General features: G+C 39.6%; 1 pseudogene; it reads left to right on the forward strand.

Annotated features, from left to right (window-relative positions):
- The window catches only part of LOC116691303 (trypsin-1-like), a 1579-nt pseudogene extending 1010 nt beyond the window's left edge, over positions 1-569 (forward strand).
- The last annotated feature ends 5740 nt before the right edge of the window (positions 570-6309 follow it).

Below are 6309 nucleotides of genomic sequence, written 5' to 3' on the forward strand. Positions count from 1 at the left end.
AAGAGCGACTGTGATAACTCCTACCCTGGCATGATCACTGAGTCCATGTTCTGCGCTGGATACCTGGAGGGAGGCAAGGACTCTTGCCAGGTATGTAGTTCAGTGGTCATGCAGGAGTACAGCAATAACTATAAGAAATTCTTTGCATGGTTTGTTGGCTTTTATCAAACCTTTCTATGTGTTTTACACTGTACTCTCACTCTCTCTCTCTCAGGGTGACTCCGGTGGCCCCGTTGTGTGCAACAGTGAGCTGCAGGGTGTTGTGTCCTGGGGCTATGGATGTGCTGAGAAGAACCACCCCGGTGTCTACGCCAAGGTAACTTCAAAAATGAAAATTGAATCAACACACTGTGTCCAGTTTATTCTGCAATGCTATGTTGGGTCACTCTTCTAACTTTGGTCTTCTTCATTCTTAGGTTTGCCTCTTCAACCAATGGCTGGAGAGCACCATGGCCAGCAACTAAGTTGTCCAAACAAGCAGGTTCAGTCAATCAGCTCAACATCTTTTGCTGTTTATGTTCCATCTTTTGTACTGACAATATGACAAATAAACAATTTAAAGCAAATCATTTGGATTACGTGAATTACTTTGTAAAAACCAAAACTAGAGCATAGCTCAGAAAGGTGGCTTTCTTATATTATTTAATTGTTATTATGACTGACTTCTCAGTTTAACCATCGCACATCACTACGTTACTGGTTTGGAATAACATGATAAATAAAGCTTCCTAATATTAGCTGTTTTAGTTATAAATACACATGTACATTTATCCTACCATCTGTTGATCATTATCATTTTTCCTAACAATGATAGCTTAAAACTCTCTAAATTCATTTTTGTTTTTTGATTAACAGACATTAAATATCAATATACTTCATTAAAGGGTAAAAAATGAAAAACACATGGCACATGAGGTGTCTCATCCACTGCCTCCTATTTAAAGACTTAACAAATGTCAATGTGTTCTTTAATAACAATTATTTATTTCCATGATATAAATGTGATTCGCTGGTGCCTTGAGATGGTGCCCATCCTTCAAAGTTGCAAAGTTAAAAAATGTTGCATTGACTTTGATGAATTTTAATGCATTTGCAATTTAATTAGATTACATTACATCAAAATTATTGTTGTTGGGGTTTTTTGTGTGTTGGTGGAAATGCTCCTCCCATTGCTGCAACATGTTTAAAATCAACATTTCCTCCTCAAAATGAGGTTGTATTCTACTAAGTAGATTGCCTGATACAATACAATAATAATGTTGCCTTTCTGCAGCCTTGTGTAAATTCTAATATCCACCGTACACTCCTTCCACATTAGGATTTTACAACTGATTTTTTTTTTAACCCTCTTTATTATTTGAATGGCTTTATAATGCAGCTGGATGGACTGCAGGTGCTTCTGCATTATACAGTAACAGTACTAGAAATCTCCGAACCTATTACAGGAGATGTCTGTTGTGATTGTTGCCAATTAATAATTCAACTTCATTTCCCAGCATTTGAAGTATGAATTTGAAATCATACATGGATGTGCAAAATGATTTTGCAAAGGGATACTTAATGTGTACCTTAGTTGTTCATTTACTTATCTGTCTTCCTGTCATATTCCATTTAATCATCTCATCTCTTTATGTGTCTTGTTTCTGTTTCACAGTGGTGATGATGATGATGATGAGGAGGAGGAGGAGAGATAATCTAGATTGCTGTCTGTGGGGAACAGATGGGAGATATTTCTGTGCAACTGTCCATTGATTGATTTATGTTTTTGCTTGCTGCAAAAGTGTCAAACCGGACGTGGGACTTTCGGCATAGCTGACTGCGGATTTTTAACCAACAGCTTCAAGAAACCTTTCATGAAAAAGAAAACAAGGCAATTATGGCAAGCATGACATTTATTTTCTTGTTGAAGAGTAAAGGTTTTCAAGCATCATAAGGTTCACCTGAATGGGGATAAAAGTACGATGATGAATTTCTTTTTTTCCTCTTCTGAACAATAGTGACAGATTATCAATCAAAAAAGTGTGACTTTAAGCCTGTGCTGCATCAGTTCCTATTCTTTTTTTTGCTAAGCCTTAACTTGAAAAGCTTTTTATTTAAAATGTATAATAATGTAACAAAAGAAACAAAACTTGTAGTACAGTAGAGGCAAGGCAAGGCAAGGCAAGGCAGCTTTATTTGTATAGCACATTTCGAAACAAGGCAATTCAAAGTGCTTTACACAAAATCAGTTAAACAGATAAAACACAAGTAAAACAGTTAAAAATCACAGCATTTAAAAAACCGGTAAAAAACACATGAATAGACAGTTAAAAACAAGAGAAACATAAAACACAAGAATAAATTTACAGTGCAGCATAAGAAATTTAAGAAATGATTAGTCATTAAAGAAAGGCAGCATCAAATAGAAAGGTCTTCAGCCTTGATTTAAAAGAACTGAGAGTAGCAGCGGATCTACAGGTTCTGGGAGTTTATTCCAGATGAGGAGCATAGAAACTGAAAGGCTTCACCCTGTTTAGTTCTGACTCTGGGGACAGAAAGAGACCTGTCCCAGATGACTGAGAGGTCGGGTGGTTCATAGTGTAGTAGCAGATCAGCAATATATTTTGGACCTAAACCGTTAAGTGATTTATAAACTAGCAAGAGTACTTTGAAATCAATTCTTTGAGACACAGGAAGCAGTGTAAAGGCATGGACAGTTTTTCAAATCCTGTTGACACATAAGTCCTTAACCCTTGATATATTCTTAAGGTGATAGTAGGTGACTTGTAATTGTGCTAATGTGGCTGTTAAAGTTCAGGTCTGACTCATGACTACACCAAGATTTTGGCTTTGTCTGTGTTTTTAACATTGTTGTTTGAAGCTGAGCGCAGAATTTTAATCGTTCCTCTCTGCTCCAAAAACAACCACCTCAGTTTTTCCTTCATTAATTTCAGAAAGTTCTGGCACATCCAGCCGTTATTTGTTCGATGCACTTAGTCAGTTTTTGTATTGGACTATAGTCCCCTGGCGATAAGGTTATGTAAATTTGTGTGTCGTCCGCATAAAATATGGTAACTTATTTGTTTTTCTCCATAACGTGAGCCAGTGGAAGCGTAGATGTTAAACAGAAGGGCCCCAGAATGGAGCCTTGCGGAACTCCGCCACGTCATATTTGTACGCTCAGAGCATAATTACCGACACAAAGTAATCCCTATCTTTAGGTAGATTCAAAACAGTTAGTACTGAGCCAGAAAGGCCAAAGCAGTTTTCCAATCGGTCTAGTATATGGTTGGTCGACCGTGTCAAATGCAGCACTGAGATCAAGTATACTAAGATTGAAATTTTGCCATTATCTGTGTTAAGGTGGATGTCATTAAAGACTTTGAAAGAGCCGTTCAGTGCTGTGGTGTGGTCGGAAACCGTGAAAGGTATCAAAACTGTGCTTAGTGACAAGAAAGGTTGTGGTGTTGAAAGACTACTTTTCATGATTTACTTAAAAACGGAAGGTTTGATATTGGCTATAGTTGCTCATAGTGACTTGTCTAGGTTGTTCTTTTTAAGATGGCTTGATTACTGCAGTTTCAGGGCTGTGGAAAGATACCTGAAAGAAGAGATGTGTTCACAATCTGTAGAAGATCAGAAGTCAAACAATTGGAAACATTTTTGAAAAGTCCGTGGTAGAAAACAGGCAACAGGTCGAGGTTTTCAGATGTTGAATAATGTCCTCCAGGTTTGTATGGTTGATCGTGTGAAATCGTCATATGGAACTTTTTGCTGAACACTGATGACAGCACATATCCTGGACTTGATATGGAGGCACGACTGTTGTCTAATTTTGAATTTTGTCTTTGAAGAAGGAGGAAAGTCATTGCAGGCCTTGGTAGATAAAAGTTCAGATGATCTGGTACTGGAGGGTTTGTTAACCTATCAACAGTAGCAAACAAAGCACGGGAATTATTATTGTTCTAGAGATAATATCAGAGAAAAGACCTTCTGCATTCCTCAGTTCCAAATTATAAAGCGAAGTCTTTTTATAGGAGTTATAATGGACAGGAGTTTGTTTTCGCCACCTCGTTCGATTCTACACTCTTTTTTCTGTTCTTACACAGTAGGACATTTCTCCATGGAGATCTTTTATACCAGATACAACTTTGACCTTAGTGGGAGCAATGGCATCAATAACATTTGTGATTTACAGTTGAAATTATCTACAAGCTCACTGACTGATAGCCCAGAGAGGGCTGGTGTGGAGAGAAAAGCTGTATAAATGTGGCACTGGTGTTTTCAGTGATATACCGTTTCTGATTATCTTGTTTGGACACTTTGGGCACAGAGAGAGTGCCGTTTAAGAAAACACAGGAATGATCTGAGAGACAACGTCAGTCACCACAACCTGGAAATGTTCAGACCTTTGGAGACAATCAAGTCCAGAGTGTGCCCCTTATTGGGGTGGGCTCCGTCACATGCTGAGTCAGTCCATAGTTCTCAAAAACACAACACAGCTCTTTTGTCCCCTGTCCTGGGGGCTGTCAACATGAATGTTAAAATCACCCGCAATGATACCAATCAAAGTAATGCAGATAATAGACAGCAGTTCAGTGAAGTCATCAATGAAGGTTGCAGAATATTTAGGTGGCCTGTAGTATTTAGAAACATCGCTTGAGGGGAAGATATATGAAGAGCAACATATTCAAAAGAAACAAAATTTCCATACATATTTGCGTACAGTGGAATGAGTCATTAAACAAAATGGCGACCCACCTCCTTTCTTATTCACTCTATTCTCACTCATAAAACTGAAGGTAGGGGGAGCTGACTCGATGAGAACAGCAGCGTGTTTTATGGTCTAACCAGGTTTCAGTTAAAACATAAAATCTAGATGTGCTTAGTATAAAAATCATTGATTAAAAATGATTTTCCTGCCAAAGACCTGACGTTTAGTAAGGCTAGTGGTGTGTGTTTCATTTTTTGGGACAGGCTGTAGTGACGAGGAATGGATGCCAAATTGCTAAGTTTGCAGTTAAGTGCTTATTCACCATTCTTTCCTATTACCTATCACAACAGAAATTGAGGAAGAATTGAATCCACAGGGCCCGGGCTTGTCTGAAAAGAGCATTAGTATCACTAGTCTGCAGCCAAGGCCCCGGCACATATCAGTAGTGCTTGCCAGATTTTGCACACAAGCGTCCTTATCAGTCTGGGGGGAAGGAGTTTTTGAATCTGGTAGTGTGCTTGGCGTTTACTTTTGCCCGGGGTTGAGCCATGGGGGTAGGAAGGGGTGCATAATTGAGGGGGAAATAAGGGAAAGGGTGTGTGGAGACATCAGTAGAGACAGCGATGAATCTCAGAAGGTTCGGGGTTGGGAAGGTTTGAGGGGTGCTGGACGGGTGAAGAGGGGAGTGGAGGTTTCGTGTCTCTGCTCTCTGGTCTCCATGGTCAAATCTTTGCACAGGCGGGGGCTGTGCTGGATCACTGCGCATTGTTGTGTCTTCCTTTGTTTGTGACCTTGGCAGAGGGAGCAGATGTGTAGCCGCAGAAAGTAAAGCAGATTAGAGGTGAACAGCTTTACTCTGGCTGTTAAGGGAAGTCTATGCTTTAAAAAGATGTCTGCGCTCCCAGAAAATGTTTAAATTGTCAATGAACTTCAGAGAGTGGACGGTACACTTCAGTTGAAAGCCATTTGTGTCCCAACAGTCGGCTGAATCTTCTATCTCCTCTTCTGACTGACGGTATAGGACCACTGAAAACACATTTGCGCTTAGGGGGTGACTGGTCAAGCAGTTCCCTAAAGTCCAGTTTCAGCAATTCAGACTGTTGCTTTACAACATCATTGACCCTATAGCAGAAAAATGTTCTTCACAGTTGGGTGTGCTGCCACGATATCTGGGATTTTTTGGGTCAAGTCAGACACCATGTTTTGGGAAAACATGTATTTTGGTGTTTTTTACTGTTTTTAAATCTTTTACAGCAGAGTCAACCACAATCAGGGTTGAGGCCCAGTTGTTAGCTTTTTATTTTTGAATTGCTCTCAGTCCTTACCCTGCTGGGGTGATGAGACGCAGGCCCGGTCATCAGATGACTGTCCAGCGTCTTGCAGCAGAGGAGCAAATCTGTTATCCAGTTGCACACCAGAGCAACTTTTTTTTTTTTATTATAGAAACCCAAAGAGGTCCTTGGTTTAAATGAACTTATAACGGCATCTTAGGAATTAAAGGAGAATTCCGGTTGATTCAAACATTTAACTCTGGAAATTTGGAGTGCTGTCAATAGAGAAAAACGAAAACAGTCGGAACTGCCTACACCGTGTTATCCTCCTGCTAGAGTTAGCAC

This window comes from Etheostoma spectabile, chromosome 6, assembly GCF_008692095.1.
Source record: "Etheostoma spectabile isolate EspeVRDwgs_2016 chromosome 6, UIUC_Espe_1.0, whole genome shotgun sequence".
Lineage (NCBI taxonomy): Eukaryota > Metazoa > Chordata > Actinopteri > Perciformes > Percidae > Etheostoma > Etheostoma spectabile.